Raw genomic sequence first — 19166 nt, 5'->3', positions numbered from 1 at the left:
ATTTTGTGCATTTTACTCTTATTTAAAGTGTATGCTACCAGTGGTATTATGTTCAGCCATATACAAGAATCCCAGATATAACATATTTCATTCTATCACTCTTGATTTAGTTGTATGCACCCCTTGAAAATGTCTGCTTAAGTGACAGTAATGATGGCACCAGGTAATATGGAAGGGACATTTTGCTGTGATGATCTCCTTTTATAGTTTTTATGAATATATTGAAATAAAAATAAGACCACCACCATCCCTTCTGTAAATTTTGTTTCTGCTATGTTGTCCTTTTCACTGAACAAACATATTTAGGATGCCACTCAGTGGCTCTGATTGAATATTTGTTTTAAACAAATACCACTATTACCCAACTAGCTGGAAAATCCACGAGTTAGGTTTTGATAGCAGAAGCATTTCCCCACAATTTATGTGTGCATGCAAATCTATGGTGCTTTGGATATAGGCTAAAGTATTTGCTTTATATGTATTATTTTGTCTGAATACACGAAAGCTGGTTTGATTTGTATGTTTCCCCCTTATAGAATTGTTCCAAGGCTCTGTCAGAGATCACGTAGAGTAATTTTTCCCATCAATCTTTGCTGTGCAGCCATGCACGAATGCAGTAGGAAAAAGGGGGCAGAAATCAAATCACTTAATTGCAGCATTTTTCATCTACATCTTTTGTTTTATGGTGGTAAAGGCCCCGAAGTAGCCTACCATGATTCATGGCTGTCACCGCTGCCGTTAGCAGTTCAATCTTTCATTCCAGGCATTTTGGTAGTGAAAGTACCTACACAATTACTTTGATGAATATGACTTGTTTGTTTTTTCTCCATTTTTAGCAGAGAGGGGGATCTGCTTAATACAGACATTTAAATAAAATACTATTCATGGCTACCCTAATCTGTACAGAATCCTGAAAGTTGTGCACCCAGAGATGCTGTTATATGTTATGAATTTAAGTTCATTGAACCTAATGCGTCTGAGCTCTTATTCTTGCACTTATACAATAGCAAGATCTGGAAATAACCCTCTTAGAAAGAAAAACAACAACAACAACTCACCTTTCAAATCTCTGAGGCTGTGACGATTTTCTTCTTTCCTTCAATATATTTTTCATTGCTTCTCCCTCCATCCCCTGGAATATTCCCAAACATGATATGAGGAAAACATCAGAGAAGTCTGCATATGTACGTCTGATCAGGAAGTTAGCATGAATATATGTGTGTGTGTGTGTGTGTGCGTGCGCGTGCAAACATTTTCAGAAATTGCTAAAGATAGTTTTATTTTAGGAAAAATGCTAGTAAATTCAGCCTGAGTTCTGAGACCAAAATGAGTAAGGTTTTTGAAAACCTCTTATTCTGTCTACTGTGCTAGCATGAAATACGTCCTCTTTAAGGAAGGCATGTGATTTCATTTCTTCATTAGTACACTTTGTGGTCAATTGGTAGTATGACATACAGTTTAGCAGTGCACAAAGTGATACGAAGGGGAAAAAGTCATGTGCAAAGCAATTTTAAGTATCTTTACTTATAAGTAAGTCCTGTGAGTTCAATGGGCTTTACTCACCAGTAAGGTTTAAAAAAAGGTAAAGGAGCCCTGGATGGTCAAGTCCAGCCAAAGGTGACTATGGGGTGTGGCGCTCATCTTGCTTTCAAGCCAAGGGAGCTGGCTTTTGCTCACTGATAATGTATTTAGCACTACAGATTAATTTTGCAATCCTGCATACAATTACCAGGATATAAATTCTATTGAACTCAGTGGGACATACCTCTGAGTAAACATTCATAGGCATACGCTGTAGGACTGCACCCTATCCTCACTTGCCTCAGAGTAAATGGGACATTTCTGCATGAACATGCATTTGATTGCTCTGCATGGCAGTAACCCACTCTGTTACATCTGTATTCCGATGGGAATATTTTACCATGGCCTGATGGAAAAGTGAATGCTTCATCACAGGGGTGGGAAATTGTGATCCTCCAGATGTTGTTTGATTCCCAACTCCCAGCCAGCCTGGTCAATGGTCATGTGAGATGGTAGCTGTAGTCACATACCATCTGGAAGGCCACAGGTCTTCCACCCTTGCCTTTAAGTGTTCAGCAAAATTCTGAAATCTAAAAATGAGAGATGTGACCCAGCCCACTCTGTGCAAAGGAACAGGAAAAGTATTCATTGAGCCCTATGCTGAGGTACATGCATGAGGGGCTCAATTTCTACCACAAAAGGTACAATGTGTTAGTTGTTTGTGGTAGTCCCTTTCCATCCCTGGCAATTGTTGACATAGCTCAGTCTCAGATGCAATAAATCTATATACAGCTGAGTCCAGAGTACCCATGGGCAGAATGCTGCCTATGAAATTTCCCCACTGGAATAATGGATGGAGGTGACTGAACCAGGTTCCCATTCACCCCCACTTCCAGCTACTCTGGAAGGTCAGGAATGGTGTGGGAAGTGGCCCCCTTCTTCCAGCAGGAGCATCCATTAAAATTTAGTTCCTTATGAGCCTTTCTGTCTATAGAAGGGCAAGTCTGGGGTCAACTCTAGGTCTACATCTGGAGCAAATACAGGTCTTTGGCAGGGGCTCCTAGCTGTTCAATGGAAGGAACCAATCCATGCTCAAGTAGACAAATTACTCTAAAGTAAGCATTGGCAAATCTGTTAATTTTGGTTTCTTTCAGTTTCTCACTTTCCTAATCTTAAACCCAGTTCCCCATGTTTCCACATCAGTTTGTGAATTTTTTTTTTGGGGGGGGGAGAGTCCTCGTGAAAATTCATATTTCCTGTTAAATTTTCCTAATATACATGTGGTGTATGGAATTTTGTCTAATATTAACATTTTTGCAAAGCGACTTACCCTAATGCAATGCATTTTTGTATGCCATTTTCATGAATATCTGCATTTTTATGCAGGTTATTTGACTGAAGAACTACACTGAAAAATTCAGAGACATGCACATTTCAAAAGATGGTCGTGTTTTGGTTTGCATGTTGTTTGAGAAAGGTAGGTTCACCTTAATTGAACCTCTCCTCCATCTCTAGTATCACCTTAGCAGTATGGAGCTGTTTTCTTTGCTTCTTCCAGCACTACTAAGCCATTAAAATGGATGCAGGAGTCATTGAACAACTTGGGCCAGTCTGTCTTATTCAAACTAACCTACATTACAGGATTTTATTGAGGACAAAATGGGGGTGGGGGCTGTATGCTACCTAGAGCTCCTTAGAAGGAAGGTGGGATTTAAATATGATAAAAGAAAAAATAAAGCATTCTCCATAGTGCATGCAAGGAGTTGCAAGTGGGTGACCAATGGCTTACTCAAGTTCCCTTAAGTTAGGTCTGGAAAGTTCACAGCACATAGCCTGGGTGCTCTTCCTCTCCACAGTTATATTGTGTATTTTTATGTAAATAAGAGCAATGATATGACATTCTATTTACATAGTAGGTGGTATGTTACTTTAACATTTGAGAAGTGAGATTTGATAATTTTATAGCAAGTTTCTTTCCCACAACTTTACTGCCTGCTTAATGCTAGGGAGTCTGCTTGCTACTGTTTTGCCTCATCATCAGTATGTGATATGGAATAATGATGGAGGTTTTCCGGTGCTGATGAAAAGCTTTAGCAACAAGGATTGGCGGGGGGAGGGACTGGGAGAGGGAACGGGAAATGGCAGCAAATCTGATTGAATGTGAACATTTCAGGTTTGAAAATATGTGCTACCTACGAAAACGAGCTATCGACTAACTCTGAAAGAAATGTTATATGGGCTTAATGTTCATCTTCATTCCCACTATAATGAGAAGAATTAGACTGGCCTCCATATGTGGAATATTTATTTTAGCAATACAAGAAAACGTATTTCCCTAATTTTTTTTCTGTATGCACAGGGCCTTAAATTTTACAGATGTGATTAATGCTTTAATTTGCTGTTCTAGCTGGCTACAAGTTTACCATACAATATAAATTACTTACAGAGAAATTTGCTTATATGGAAGCCTAATTCATATGCTCTTTAACCACCATGTGTGGTAACAGTGGAACAACTGAGCACTTGGGCAATTGGTTTGAAAAATAAGAAAACATTTGAGGCATTTTTTCAGCAGTCGAAACTGCAGCATTTCTGCAGCCAACATATGCTGTGTAATTAGTGTTTGTTTTAACAGGGATCAGTGAATGGGATATCAGTCCTAAGCTGTGGAGCAAAATCAGAGATGAATGATTTCAATTGGTTGGTGTTTTCTTTATTAATTTATATTGCCAGTGTACAGTGCTTGGTTATAGATCTCATTTACATAATGAATTAAGGTCAGTTAAAGGATTTCAGACACAATGGTTACAGGAATTTATACATAACAGCTATCAAATGTAATAGATTACTGTTGGTTTTTTTACAAAGGGTGACTGGGTGTGTCAAACATTACCCCATTTATAAAATCAATGTGTATTCTGTCATTGTTTAAACGGGAGACAGAATTCTGTGTAAGCATGCAAAGATCTGAAATGCTAATATTCTATATTTAACTCTGTTTTTTCAGTTCTTCTCTGCAATGAGCAATCCAATAGATTGCAGCTGTCCTATTCAAGAATATAGGTGATGGTGGCTCTGATGCAGTTTCCCTAATCTTGAAACACACACAGGAGAACAAACAGGTTTTGCTTGAAATAGCGGTAAGAGAACTGCCATTAAATAATTTCTTTCTTTGTTATCTTCCACTTAAATATATACAAGTCAGATGGGCACCTAGAATGTTCAGAAATAGTGATGACTTCCAGAGGTGTGACTGCAGCCAAAACAATGGTCTTGTGGTGCCGTAAACACGCTTTCATGCAGGAAAGCCCCACTTCCTCAGAGAGTAGGGAAGACTCAGTCCATTGTAGGTTTCATTTCTGTGACACTTGTGTGTGGCATTACTTATCCTTGTGAAACCAGTGCTATTCAGGTGAGTAACTGTCATGGGGCTTCCGGAGAATGCCAGGGAGAAGGAGGAACCTTCAGAGGGAGGTGGACAGGAAGTGATGGATGGGGAAGGGGGAGAGAGCCAGGAGGCGGAAATGCTCTTTGATGCAGACCCTCAGCACCGCACAGAAAGTTCTGACACTGATGGTGAGGCAGTGCCTATTCCATCTGCCCAGGAGAGGGACAGTTAAAGAGGAGGGGGAAGAGGCGTCACAGGAAACTTCCCCTCCTTTTCTGTTGGAGGAGAAGCCGGCGAAAGCCACTCCCAGAATCTGAACTGGAGGATTCAGATGCATAATTGTAATATGTTGCCTGTACATATGTAAAATAAAGAACTGTAAATATCTCTGAGTGCGAAGAGCATACACAAGCCATCACAGTAATGAGGTGTATAAGTGTCTCCCCTTGATCTTTTTTAAGGTGACATTTCATTTTTAAGGAGCGTCTTCTCTCATACAAGTCATAGGTCTGCGATATTCTGCATCCCATTCTTTGTGGAGGGATACAGAAATGTGCCCATACTTAGAAAGCCTTCCTTTTGAAATGTTTTCTTTGTCCAAGCCCCCAGCCCCAGATAATTTTTCATCACCAGACCATAATCTAGACTTTTCAGAAACTTTTCCTGTGGGCTTATCTATGTGACTTTTAATGGCTCCTTTATTTTTAAGTATGGGCTTTGATCCTTAGGATTAAACAACATGATATGTTAGCTCTGTACTTGTGTCCATAAGGGCAGTCCCCCTACCCACCTTTTACTCAATTTGCCATTTAAATTCAGACAAGTCAATGCAAGCAGCGTTTTTTGTCTTCTCTTCTCCTCTGAAACATCCCCCTCCCAAAGAAAATTATATCAGTGATCCTCCTGATTAATGGGGCATGAGGGCATGGGGGCAGTTGGGGGAAAGGATAAATAACCAAAAATCAGCACTGGATCCTAAAATAAGTTCATTTATGAAGGTTCATGGAAAGAAAGTTTTCCCCTACAGCTGCTCATCCCATATTGTTTGAGGGGCCCACCAGAACCCTAGACAGATTTGCAGGGGATTCCAGATAGTGTTGGGAAATAGGAAACATTCCTTCACATGCTTCCTTAAATTAACAAACCATAAGATCCAAAAGCTGGAATTTTTAGATCCCTTTTTAAATGAGGAACTGTAATAATTTTATTGCAAGTTGTGACTGCATGAGAACTGTGGAAAGTGCAGCAAATAAATGCATAAACAAATAAATGTGGCCCCATCATTATTCTGGTGCGATATTGTGATGTGATACTCATATTATTCATATTTTCTTGTGACTACTAGCTGGTTTCAATTAAAAGAAACATTGTTAACTATTGAAACAGGGGGTGCATGGCATCATATTGCAATCAGTTTCATTTGTGAAAATAGCACCCCCTGTTTTAAATAGGACCACAAGTGCCAACACAAAATAAATATTTCAGCTAGTTAAGTGGCATAGGATGACAGGTCCCTTTCTGAACCCTTCAGCCATGTAACCCTAATGATGTCAGGAGGAATAATTCCTAATGACCAAGCATTGCACTGGTGTTTGCAATAAAATTCCCTACTCTAATAGGAAAAGATTCTGGCTGACTCAGTTTATTGGCAATATGCTGTGGGCAGGATTATTCCAGAGCTCTTGGTGCCAAGGAAGTCATATAACAGAGAAAGTGAATTTGTTAAATTACTTTCCAAATTTATAAAATTCCCGGGCACTTGTAAACTTAATAGCAGTATACTTTTACAGTATCAGTTTTCTGTGACACAATTTCTTTAAAAAGGGAAAGAAAGAAGCCATGCTGTTGATCTTTGTTTTCTGTCAGCTTAACTTGAAACAACGTTTCTTTCCCTTTTCTCCAAATCACTGTTGTCAATACTGCGGCTTAGATTGGATGTAACAAGAAACCATAGTTCACGCTAAACATCTCCCCACAGTGGAAACCCTTGTGTGCATAGCCTCATCCCTTCCCCAGTTGGAACATTTGCTAAAACATCTAAATAGGACTAGAGTCTAGCTTTCATTTGATTGGCATTGTCTTCCTCTTGACTCTATGGAAGTGTTTTGTTTAACACAACAGTAAATAAATTTGTTCAGTTTATTGAAACTGAGTAATTGTATTCCTCTTAAAATCTTAAGATGGTATGGCTAATAAAGCATGTTGATAGAAAACCAATTATGTGGCATTCCATGTGTGAAGTAGATTAATAGAATGTTTCTTCAACTTTAAAAGTGCAAGAAAGCTATTAAATTTGTGGTGTATGTTATCCATAAAATAATTATTTCCACATGAGAATCTGCATTGTCTAATGGTATCTGCTTGTAGAGAACAGTATGATAGAGTCTTTAATGAGGTATCACTTTTGTCTTGATTAGTCACATTAACACCATATATTACTTCTGAATAACACACAATTTTTTTTCTTATAACTTGTAGTCACATTTATTACTCACCACCCCTTTTGTCTTTTTTCCTTCTCTATCATATTTATTTTCAGGAAGTTCTCTTGTACAGTTTATACCGAGGTATATAGGGACACATCCTAATGGACTGTGGCCCAATAACTTGCTAAGCATGTACAATAATAAAATACACACCAATTTTCAAAACACAATCCCTTTTCACAAATGGAAAATAGGTGCCCAGGAATCTTCTTTGGATTAAAATGGTTTCCTTTCTTTGTAGTCTTCTCCACATCTTGTCCGCTGGGAACAACATAAGCTCAATTTGTCAGCAGAATTATATCCTATTTCCAGAGGGGGCAATCCTCATCTCCCTCAAGTCAGCAGTAAAATTATTAATCATTTTCACGAATCTGGAGTTCACCTAGCATGTTTCAGGTTATTTTCAGCTGCCAGACATTACATAATCAGAAACTTCCTTGATTTTTTTAATGGCTCTGTTCAAAGAGTTGCCCAAAATAAAAAAGTCATTGTTCTGAAATAATGTGCAGGGAGAAACTGTAAGTAGTTGCCTCCAATGGTTTATGACAGGCATGGCCAAACTTGGCCCTCCAGCTGTTTTGTGATTACAACTTCCATCATCCCTAGTTAACAGGACTAGTGGTCAGGGATGATGGGAACTGTAGTCCCAAAATATCTGGAGGGCCAAGTTTGGCCATTCCTGGTTTATGAAGAGTGTGGTATCCATATCCATATCAAGAGATAGATGGATGGGAATATACACCCATACCCATGCCTAGCTCTTGGATGGATTGCATGCCTAGCTCTTGGAAATCAGTATCCACATTTGTGCACTTTGGTCAACCAATCCAGGCACAGATGCTATTAGTACATATACATGTGAACATATCCTCCCTTGTTCTTTGTCATGTACATTTATCATGTCATTTGCACATATGTGAATCTACACAAGCTTATCTCATTTATTCAAGGTGCTCAAAGAGATCTACTAGCAAAAGTCTGTTTGTATATGCACATGGTTTAAGTATCTGCATTTGGTAATGACTGAATTGTCATGATGTAAGACAGTATAGAAACCCTATCCAACGACATTCTTACCCTCCTGCACTCAACCACACAATGTGAATAAAGAGTGAAGCATCTTCTTTGAGAATGTTGAACATGATCTTTGTTTATATATAATGTCATGCAGTTATCAGCACAATCAAAAACGCATTTAATCCTTTTTTCTAATGTGATTAGCAAGGACTGAGAAATCACCTTATCTCACTAAAACACAGGTACCAACTCAGAGTAAATATTTTGGTAAACAATTATTCTGCCCTTGCATATTCAGCAGTGTGCTAAATTATGCATAATCTTGCATAAGTAATAAGTGAAGGTAGCTTAAATTCAGGGTGTTTTTTTTTTTACCTGACCTATTTCTTTCAGTGCTGTTAGCTTCTTAAATCATGTATGAGCTTTCCGTAAGGCTTCAATGAGTAGTTCTAGTGGAGAGACTTCAGTAATAAATTTCAGGAGAAGACAAGTTTTTTGACAGGCATAATGCAACACATACAGAGTTTGGAACTCACACTCTGGGAATTTAGAGCAATCCTTGCAAAGCAGCTTTTCCCTGTTATATTAATAGAGAAAATGAAGTATGAAAGTCCTCAGGAATTACTGCTAGGTGTAATTTAAATAATTTACCAGAAGACAGTTCAGCACACGCATTGAACAGGGGCATACAGAGTTTGCCATAAGCAGTTTATAAATAAACTATATTCTGCTGAAGTAAGCCAGGCATAAATTATAACTATTCCTTTTGTGGCTATACCCTCTTCTTCATTGTAATAGTTATTTAAAATATAAAGTCTGGGTTATGACCTTCTACTGAGAATCACAGGCGTGTGCCATGCTTATGAGCTGGCTTATATTTAATAGTGCAGCCCCTATAAGATCAAAGCAGAATTACTAGCGGCAATGGGGCGGGGGGGGGGAGAGAAAGATATTACCTTTCTACAAACAAGACCAAGGAAGTGTTTGGGTTTGTGTGTGCTCATTGTAGTCAGTTGGACAATGCTCAGTGCCAAAGATTGCCACCCAATGCTTGACTTTTTTAAAAAATAAAAAAATCATGTGTATTTTTCACATGCATGATTTCCTATCATGCCTCCAAGTGGTTCAGCATTAAAATGACAGGATAGTTTGGAAGTACCAATTTGACGAGGGTGGGGGAACGAAATGCAGATCCCAGGAAATATGCAGAAGTTGCAGGATTTGATTAAGATGCAGGTGGAAATTGGGCTGTTTCTATCTCACAGAGCGTTGAGTTTATTAAAGGCTGGGCAGAAATTCTTGGCAGGAAATTTTCATAAATGTGCTCTCAGATGTTAGAAATTGGATTCAAAAGTAAAAGGCCAGAAGGCCTTCTGGGAAATGATCTATAATGAACTAAAAAAGGTATTTAAATATACCTTTGTTAAGAAACCGGAGGCCTTCCTCTTGGGCATTGTCGGCCAGAAAGTGTTAAAGAAGGACAGAAGCTTCTTTATGTATGCGACAACAGCAGCAAGAATACTCATTGCAAAGTACTGGAAGACACAAGACTTGCCCACACTGGAAGAGTGGCAGACGCAATTGATAGACTATATGGAACTGGCTGAAATGACTGGCAGAATCCGAGACTTGGGAGAAGAAACAATGGAAGAGGACTGGAAGAAGTTTAAGGATTATTTACAAAAATATTATAAGTTGTATGAATGTTAAGTATTTGCACGATTTAGAAAATACCAGCTCCAGCGAATGGGCTTTGTAAAATAGAAAATTAAGTTATAAGTAAGAAAAGGTCAAAATTTAAGGCAATATTTTGTTTAATTTTAAGGTATGAGCAATTGATAAAAATTATTTTAAATTTAGAAGTATAATATGTGGAAAGTACAAAATAAGGTATGAAATAAGGTAATAATTTGCTGACATTCTGATTATAAATAATGCAGGGTAAGGAGATGCGAGGAAGTCCAGTTAGTTATATAAGAAAAGTTATATTGAATGGTTGGTTATATTTTTCTCTTTTTCTCTTTTTTCTTCTTTATTTTTTCTTATTTTTTATTTCTTTCTTTCTATATGGTTTCTTGGTGTATTTGTTTTGGTTTTTTGGTGTAGGGATCTTGTATTATGTATTTTGAAAATTTAATAAAATATTTATAAAAAAAAAAACAAAAGTAAAAGGCCAGGTGGTCTAGAGTCCTTAATACTGTCTTGAAAAGCACAATAGAAAATGGGATAAATATATTTTATTTTGCTGGATTCATTATAATTATTTAATTTCCCAACTGCTGCTTCTCTGCATTCTCCCTTTATTGCTATATGTATGATCCATATGTGGAATTCACCATTATTATTAGTTCCTGGCCTTTTATTCTCCACGCAGAAAACTTCATTCTTAGGTCTGTTGGCAACAGGCATACTCATTACTGCAGAACATTACCTCCCAGCCATCCTATCTGATGCAGTACATCCTACACACAAGAGATATAGCTTATGGGTCTGTAAAAGCCCAGGTGAAGGAAATGGTTTTGCTTTCATTCCTCTTTTGCTGAGATCCTCCCCCACCCCACAACTCACCTTTTGTTATATCAAGGCTCTTTAGCATTGATTTATTTTTACCATACTTCCCCAAATCAAGAAACAATTTGACATATATAGATAAGCCAGAGCAGTAATCCCAATCAGTGTTCCTTTGATATAACAACCGCACATAGGATATGACAAAGTAATTTAGTTTGGAATTTACAGAACCCTGGATCAGTGGCACAAGGTCTGAAGAATGTAAGGGAGGACAGATCCTCCTCATTAGCCAAAAATGGAAGATGGCAAGAACTCTTACTTGCTTCTCAAAAAGCACAGTCTGTTCCAGGAGTATCCCCAGGCTGTTTACCTGATCAGAATAGGGTCACAAGGACCTCAGCAACCACAGACAGGTTTCTCTCCTTCAGATGACAGCCATTCCCTAACAGCATCCCTTATTCTTTTCGAGATTAAATTTTTACCTAATTTTGACCACAGTCTCCAGACACGGGCTGAGGAAAGAGACAGCTGCCCCTGGATGCTTTTTAACAGTTATATAAAGCTGAGTGTCATCATGAAACACCTGTCAGATGTTCAAGATGGTCCAAAATAATATTGTGGTCCACAGTATCAAAAGCTGCCAACAGCCCCTGCATAATTAACAAAGAAGTAACGCTCATGTCAGTCTCCAGGCACAGATAATACACCAGGACCTCTACACCTCTCTCTGTGTTACAACAAGGTGAAAACCAGATTGGAAAGGATGAAGAAAAGATCATTATTCAATTTCTGTTCCACAATGTATTCCAGCACCTTAGCCTGGAAAGTCAATATACAAAGGCTCAAATTTGGCCAGGTTGTCCTTATTCAGTGTAGTTTTCTCCTGCTCCATAGTGAATAAAATACCATTTCCTTCGAAACTTGTAGAAACGTACCTTTTCACAGTGAGGAACTGATAATTTTGACCAAAAGCCAATCTAGCCAGCCATATTCAGCAGACATGCCACAGAGAATGTTGTGGCTTTCATGATTCCATATCTCCTGGCAATGTTTTAAGGGAAAGGAGGTCAAAACGATCCATATAGTCACAAGTGGTTGATCCCAATGGTGTTGGTCAGGGGGGGGGGCAACCTAAGATTAGGCAGAGTGGGGTGTGGTAGTGAGGAGCCAGAAGACAAAACTGTGTGTGCAACATGGTTTGTCCTGCATCTCCTAAGCTAGCTTGTTGCCCTGAGGCAGTGCAGAACATTATCTCATTGTTTGGGGGGGGGGGGTGCCATCTTGTCCACTCACAGACGGTAAAATAACTTGGGCTTAACCAGCTGCTGGTGTAGAATTTTCATGTGTGATTACATTAAAGTTGGACTGAATAGGAGTGACTTATCAGCAAAGGATTTGCCCTTGCTACCTTGAAAAGCTCTCCTAGATGTGTTTCTGCCTATGCAGATGGTAGCAGAGATGAAAGAATGGTTTTCTATCATTACCTACAACTCATAGGCCTGTAAATTTATTTTTATTGTTTTTAGAGTAAGTCATACAGGAAAGGTCAGTCCTTAAAAGTATTCAGGGGACAAGTAATTTAATAACATGTGATGAAAAATCATATCAATAACCCCAATCAAAGCAGTACTGTAGATCCTTAATAATGGCATCACCTGTTGACCTCTTGCCTGTCCCATACCTGCTAATGGTTGAGGAACATGTCAAGAAGAAAAAAAGGCAAATATTTGTAGGAGAACATAATGTCATATTTTTGTTTAAACTAACTTTAAAAACAAAACCCAAAACCAAAGGCAACATAATAATAATAATACTATTAAGAAGTATGGTGATGTTTTCTAGCATAGTTGAGGAAGGAAAATGAAGCGTTAGAAGATTAAGTAACATTAACAAGGAATTTCTCCTTCATATGACATAAGTACAGGCCGTGGGATGATAAAAAACAGTTTAGTTCAAACAATTTCATTAACAACTTACAGTGATAACAGAAAAATAATGTGTGAAATAAAATAAAATCATTGTCATGCTCCTGACCTTCTGTTATGAATTGAGTACAGTGCCCTGTCAGACATCTTAGCGGCTCAACTTGGTCTCACTTAACAGAACTATGACAAAAGCAAATATTTTGTCACTTTCAGGCGGTTGCCATGAAAATTTGTAGTGCATAATTAATGATAATTCACTCTTTAATGTGTGCATATAAAAGCACATGAAGTTTCTACTTGGTGTCACAGGAAAATTATCATTTTCAGCACACACACACACACACACACACACACACACTGCTATAATCATTTCAGCTAAAATAATGAGTCAGGGGAAGGGTAATGGAAGGTGCCAGAGGCACAATAAATAAGATTAGAGTGGACAAGGAGAAGTGAAAATTGTTAACAGTATTGATATGTTCAATTAGAAAAATCAAGGCAAATTATTTATGCACCATACATTTCTTTAGTGTTTTCTATTCAACCTTACCAAACAGGTAAGGACATAAGAACGGCCTACTGAATCGGGCCAAAGGCCCATCCAGTCCAACACCCTCTTCTCAGAGTGGCTAACCAGGTGCCTATGGGAAATTTGCAAGCAGGACCTCAGAGCAACAGCATTCTTCCCACCTGCAGTTTCCAGCAACTGGTATTCCAAAGCATACCAGCAGAGGTATTCAAGTAGCAGATTCCCACCTGCTGTTTTCAAGTGAATTGTGGTTATAATCCCCCCTCAAGAGACAGAGGGCCAGATTCAACTAATGCAGCATGATAGTGGAAGACTGTGCAAAGGCTCCTGCTAGTGTAATTAGGCTTTCCTCCTTCCTTTGCATACATCCCCTTACGTCTTCTCTAGATCCACTCTGGAGGGTCAAGAGAACCCCCAGAACAGTGTGTGACAGTGGAGAGAGGGGATTGGTCTGTCTTGCAAGCAGAAATGCTCATACTTGTGGAATGATCACAATAGCATTATGTTGTATTCCTCCCCCCGTTAAAAAAAAAAGGTTAGTGATTAATAGCATTTAAGATTCTGTTTGGTGCCTCCCATGTTCCAGGAGCTGTAACAGAACCCAAATGGACTGTTTAGCTGGAGGGCTAACACAGGAAGATGTGTTATGCCAGGTACAACTGAAGGGTCACATCCAATGTTAGTCATGCCCAGAGTAGGGCTACTGCTCAATATGTCTGATTCAGATATATGGCATCCAGCAATGTACTGTGCAGTTGCTGTACTGCCACCTAGCCAGCCAGCCTTGACATTGCTAATCACCTGCTTGAAAGAGTGAAGAGCTTGCATGATTGCTCTTGTTTAGGGCATCTGGATTCAGTTCCCCAACCCCTAAAGAGGTGATTAGTAAACACTACAGGCTTGTTCACACCGCACACTAAACATAACCAGTCTCTACACATGTACAAGTGGTTGTGTGAATAAGTGTAGACATTGATGCAACTCAACAATCAACAAGATTGACTGTAACGTGTGAACACTCCTATTGTCAGAGCCTAGGAGTAGGAGAGTGACTATGACATATTGATTATTTCTGTTAGAGCAGTGTTTCCCAACCTTGGGCCTCCAGCTGTTTTTGAACTACAATTCCCATCATCCCTGACCACTGGTCTTGCTAGCTAGGGATGATGGGAGTTGTAGGCCAAAAACATCTCGAGGCCCAAGGTTGGGAAACACTGTGTTAGAGTGTCTCCCAGCAAGGAACATTATCCAAAGGGGCAGTTTACAAACTTGGAACACAAATCCCAAAATCCAAAGGATCAGACCCCCCAAATACTTTCTCCATTAGGCATATATTCAGTTGGGCACTGCATTATTTTCACAGGGGTGGGGTGGGGCAAAAGGCTTGTGAGTGCTGTATAACAACATTTGGTTGATTAGTGCCCTTAAAGGGCCAAATGCTTTCAGGTTGAAATGTGCCTCTCATGCACACCCACCCACCCCAAATGAGTCAGGTTGTTAATCTAACTGAACCCTAAACCAGCTTCTGGACAATTGTCCACATTCTGAAGCCATTCCAGCTCTTGGATCTTGCACAAGAAATCCTTTCTCTCAACTTTTTTTCTGGCATAAGCTTGAATAACTATAAATTGTTTGTTGTAGGTAAGAATTCTTAAAATAGTCACCAGGCTCTATGAATGGAGTAGGAGTCACCAAATGGAAAAATGCCAGGTAGTTCTTTATTGCTTAGGGGTGACCTTTAATGCATTTGATCATGTGTATGAGTCACTGTTTCTGAGAACTGCAAAGAGTCTTTCCCCCCTTCCTTCCTTCCTTCCTTTTTTATCTTTTTTTAACAAATTGCTTGCTTTGCTGGAAAGCATGCAGTGGAAGACATCACTTTTCTCGTCTGCTACAGCTTATTTTTACTGGCCTCAGTGAATTTTTGTCATACAATCTGATGCCAGTTTTTCATAAACAAAAATTAAAACCGAAACAGTCTTTGTTGAACAGTCGGAATGGGGTGAAGTATTTCATCCATTGTGACAAAGGTGTGTTGCTTTGTGGTAAGGAAAAACAAAAACACTTTTCACATCATCGTTTTCTTTTAAAGGCCAATTTCTCTGACTTTCTCAGCCAAGCTTCATAAACACCTGTCCACAGCAAGATTGGCACTTCAGTAGAATTCTCTTACGTACTATACTAAAGCTACAGACCCGTTTTCTTGCGTGTTGGTACAGTTGTGCATTAGATGTCCCAGGCTATATGGATTCTGTCATTCAAGCTATTTACATGCCACCATTGCTTTTTAAAATGTCTGGTGATGACACTTTTTATGGGTTTGCATCTAAGGTTGTCAGGGAAAAGAAAACAGGAGAGAATTCTTAAGTGGGATGATGATGAGCAGATGCACTGCTGGGCATCTGGTGCAAAGGTTTCCCTCTCTATCTGTGTAGGCTGATGGAGAGGCACCAACACACCATCATAACTTCCTCCAGTTATTGGTACCTAGGGGTTCAGATTATGTTAAGATTCCTGCTCCATGATTGCAATCATGGGATTGTTGTCTATCACATGACGGTGTATGTTTTCATTCCACAGAGTGGGTGGTAACGGAGACAGGATGTTTGTGTTACTGTGTTCCGTGAAGTGGGGCTATTGTCCTTTGTTCTTTCTCTTTGCTGTCTGATGAGAAAGAGGAAGGAGCAAAGGCAAAATGCTCCAAGTGTATTATATGTAAATAAACATAGATTAGCCAAATGCTGAGCTACTGAGTTCTGTTATACAAGCTATGAAGACTCTGCAGATCCCTAAGTGTGCTGATGTCTGTTGGCATCAGTTGCTGTGATGTTCGTGCAGAAGGAAGCTTTTGAAGTTCCCGAACGATCGACCAGGAGGAAGAGAACATGCCAGTTGGGCATGTGTCTCTGCCAGGGTCCTACTCGAGAGTAGGATGGCTCCTGACAGATTGCACACTAAGGGTCAGTCTAGATATACATATACAGCAGAATGAAGTGAAAAAGTTTTCTCAGGGCTGTTCTACTTCAGCCTGTGAGGCAATCCATGACCTGGTCCAAGGGCACTAAAACTTATGTAGGTTCAGTAAGTTGGGTAATAAACGGAAACATCAGCTTAGAAATTATGTGTGTTGTGGTTTTACCTCCCTTATATTGTATATAACAGCAGATACTTTATTGGTGGATACATTATTAATAAACACAGTAAGTAGGGCCTACAGCACAATGTTCAGGATTCCAGCTACTCCATCCCATTCCCATCCTCCTTGGTTTTCCATCAGGCACACATCCTCCCCAAGTAATGATTTATTAAACAACAACAACAACAAATATAATAAATAACACTATTATTTATACGCCACCTATCTGGCTGGGTTTCCCCAGCCACTCTGTGTGCCTTCCAGCAAAATATAAAAATATAATAATACGTCAGACATTTAAAACTTTCCAATACATGTGTTTTATAATTCTTAATCTCCTTAACATCTGACGGTAAGATGTTCCACAGGGAGGGTGTCACTGCTGAGAAGATCCCCTGCCTGGTTCCCTGTAATCTCACTTCTCACAGTGAGGGAACTGACAGAAGATGGTGGGAACTCAGTATTTGGGATAAAAGATGGGGGTGGAGACACTCCATGCCACTCTCTGCACTTGGTTCCTTAAGTAGGACCAGAATCACTGGAACCATACTGGACCCAACTTAGCTTTGCAAATGTGCTTGGAAGTTTTATTGCTGCACCACTAGATGGGCTGTAACACATAGTGCCCCAAGTTTCCATTCCCGAAAGCCAGACCAGGAAGATGCCATGGCCAGTAGTATCAAAATATCTAAAGATACTTTTTGTTATTCAGCACTCATTGCTTGAATATCAGAAATAGAGTGAATGAAAGATATTAAGGATATATAGTAGCAGTACAATCTTTCAGCAATGGTATGGTGGAAAGATTAAGGAAACCAAGATGAAAGTTTCTGAAATGTCGCAGCTCCTTGGATCAAAAGAGAGTTGTATACCACATGGATAAAAAAATAATGGAGTCTATGCAACAGAAAAAGAGGATGAAAGTGGGAATTGGTTAGACGGATTATCATTAGGACTTTTCCCTTTGACATAAGCAACAAGTATGAGAGTGGATGAGCTCACTACTTTAAAGCTTTTGGAGGTTCTCATTTTAAAAGAATGATGAGAAGATGGCTTGCGATCAAACATCCAGAAGATGATATACATACATTAATAGTGAAAACAGATTCCTCTATTTGTATGTTGACATTTGTATGTATGTATTTGTATGTTGATTGTTCACAGAAGAACAAAAACAATTTTGTCTGCCTAGTTCATGTTGAGCTTTATCAGGCAAATTGTGTATCTAATCTGTGAATTCGAGGAACTTTGTCATTACCTTCTTTGGTAATATAAAAATAATAACACACAAAAGCCACTAAAAGCAACACAGTTTATAAAATAAAGCAGAGCAGGTCAAAAACGCCAGAATTAAAACAAGATTGATATAAAACAGAATATCTAGGCCATCAGATCTACCAGTCTCTGAAAAAAGGCTTCAGACTTTTTGCACCAGGCAAGCCACCTTTGGAAGAGCATTTCAAATCCAGGGCACTCCAACAAAGAAAGACCTACTTTTCATTCTTATTTGCTTCACCTCTGAAGGAGGGCTCCCCCAGAGAAGTTCTTCTGAGGATGATCTTAGTACTTCGGCAGGTTAATATGGGACAAGGTGATTTTTAAGGTATATGATCCCAAGCTATTTTAGGTTTGAAGAGTTAATACCAGCACTAATATTATGCCCAGGAGCAGACCTGGAGCAGTGCATTTGTTTGAAGACACAGAAGACATGTTCCATTTTCCCAATTCCAGAAAATATATGAGTGGCTGTATTTCAAAATAACTGGAGCAGTCTTCAAAGGCACCCTCATGTGGAGAGCATAGCAGTAGTTTTACAAGAACATAGCTAACTGTGAATAGGCTTTGTCTGTCTAGGACAGTTTGTAGTTGGCCCACCAGCCTCAGTTGGTTAAAGGTGCTTCCTATCACAGATGTCACTTGGATTTCTATTGTCCTGGTGATTGGTGCTGCCACAGCTGATAGCACTGACCATTCATTCAGCGGCTGCTTGGCTAGTTTCAGTTCTGAAAAGCGTGTACACTTGAACTCCTCAGAATAGGTTTTCCCCCATTGCATGCAAGTTCCTTTTATACACACTGACTACACCCAGGAAGGTTATCACTGCACTCCAGCCTACTTCCATGTGTGGATCTGTACAAATGGCTTTAGTTCAGCACGCATGAATTCATGCTTGAGGTCCACTGAAGTCAGGAGAACTGGTGTACAGATTGGATACTATAGTACTATATATAGTACTCTGTGGTAGGGACGTGGGTGGTGCTGTGGTTTAAACTACTGAGCATCTTGGGCTTGCCGATCGAAGGCTGGCAGTTTGAATCCCTGTGATGGGGTGAGCTCCCGTTGTTCTGTCCCAGCTCCTGCCTAGTAGCTTGAAAGCATGCCAGTGCAAATAGATAAATGGGTACCACTGCGGTGGGAAGGCAAACAGCATTTCTGTGTGCTCTGGCTTCCATCACAGTGTCCTGTTGCACCAGAAGCGGTTTAGTCATGCTGGCCACATGACCCAGAAAGCTGTCTGTGGACAAATGCCGGCTTCCTCGGCCTGAAAGCAAGATAAGCACTGCAACCCCATAGTCTCCTTTGACTGGACTTAACCATCCAGGGGTCCTTTACCTTTTACCTTTACTATATGGTACTATAGACTAGATAACGA

The 19166-nt window shown here is 39.5% G+C and overlaps 1 long non-coding RNA gene across 1 annotated transcript in view; it reads left to right on the top strand.

Annotated features, from left to right (window-relative positions):
• The first annotated feature begins 2910 nt into the window (after positions 1–2910).
• LOC307213678 overlaps positions 2911–19166 on the top strand; it is a 140035-nt gene continuing 123779 nt past the window's right edge. The window contains exons 1-2 of the long non-coding RNA XR_013837629.1: positions 2911–2998; positions 4529–4661. This is a non-coding gene — a long non-coding RNA (uncharacterized lncRNA). The remainder of the gene's footprint in view (positions 2999–4528; positions 4662–19166) is intronic.

This window comes from Podarcis cretensis (genome assembly GCF_951804945.1).
Source record: "Podarcis cretensis genome assembly, chromosome: 3".
Taxonomy (NCBI): Eukaryota; Metazoa; Chordata; class Lepidosauria; order Squamata; family Lacertidae; genus Podarcis; species Podarcis cretensis.
Note: the sequence above shows the minus strand (reverse complement) of the source record. Positions and strands in the feature narration are given on the sequence as shown.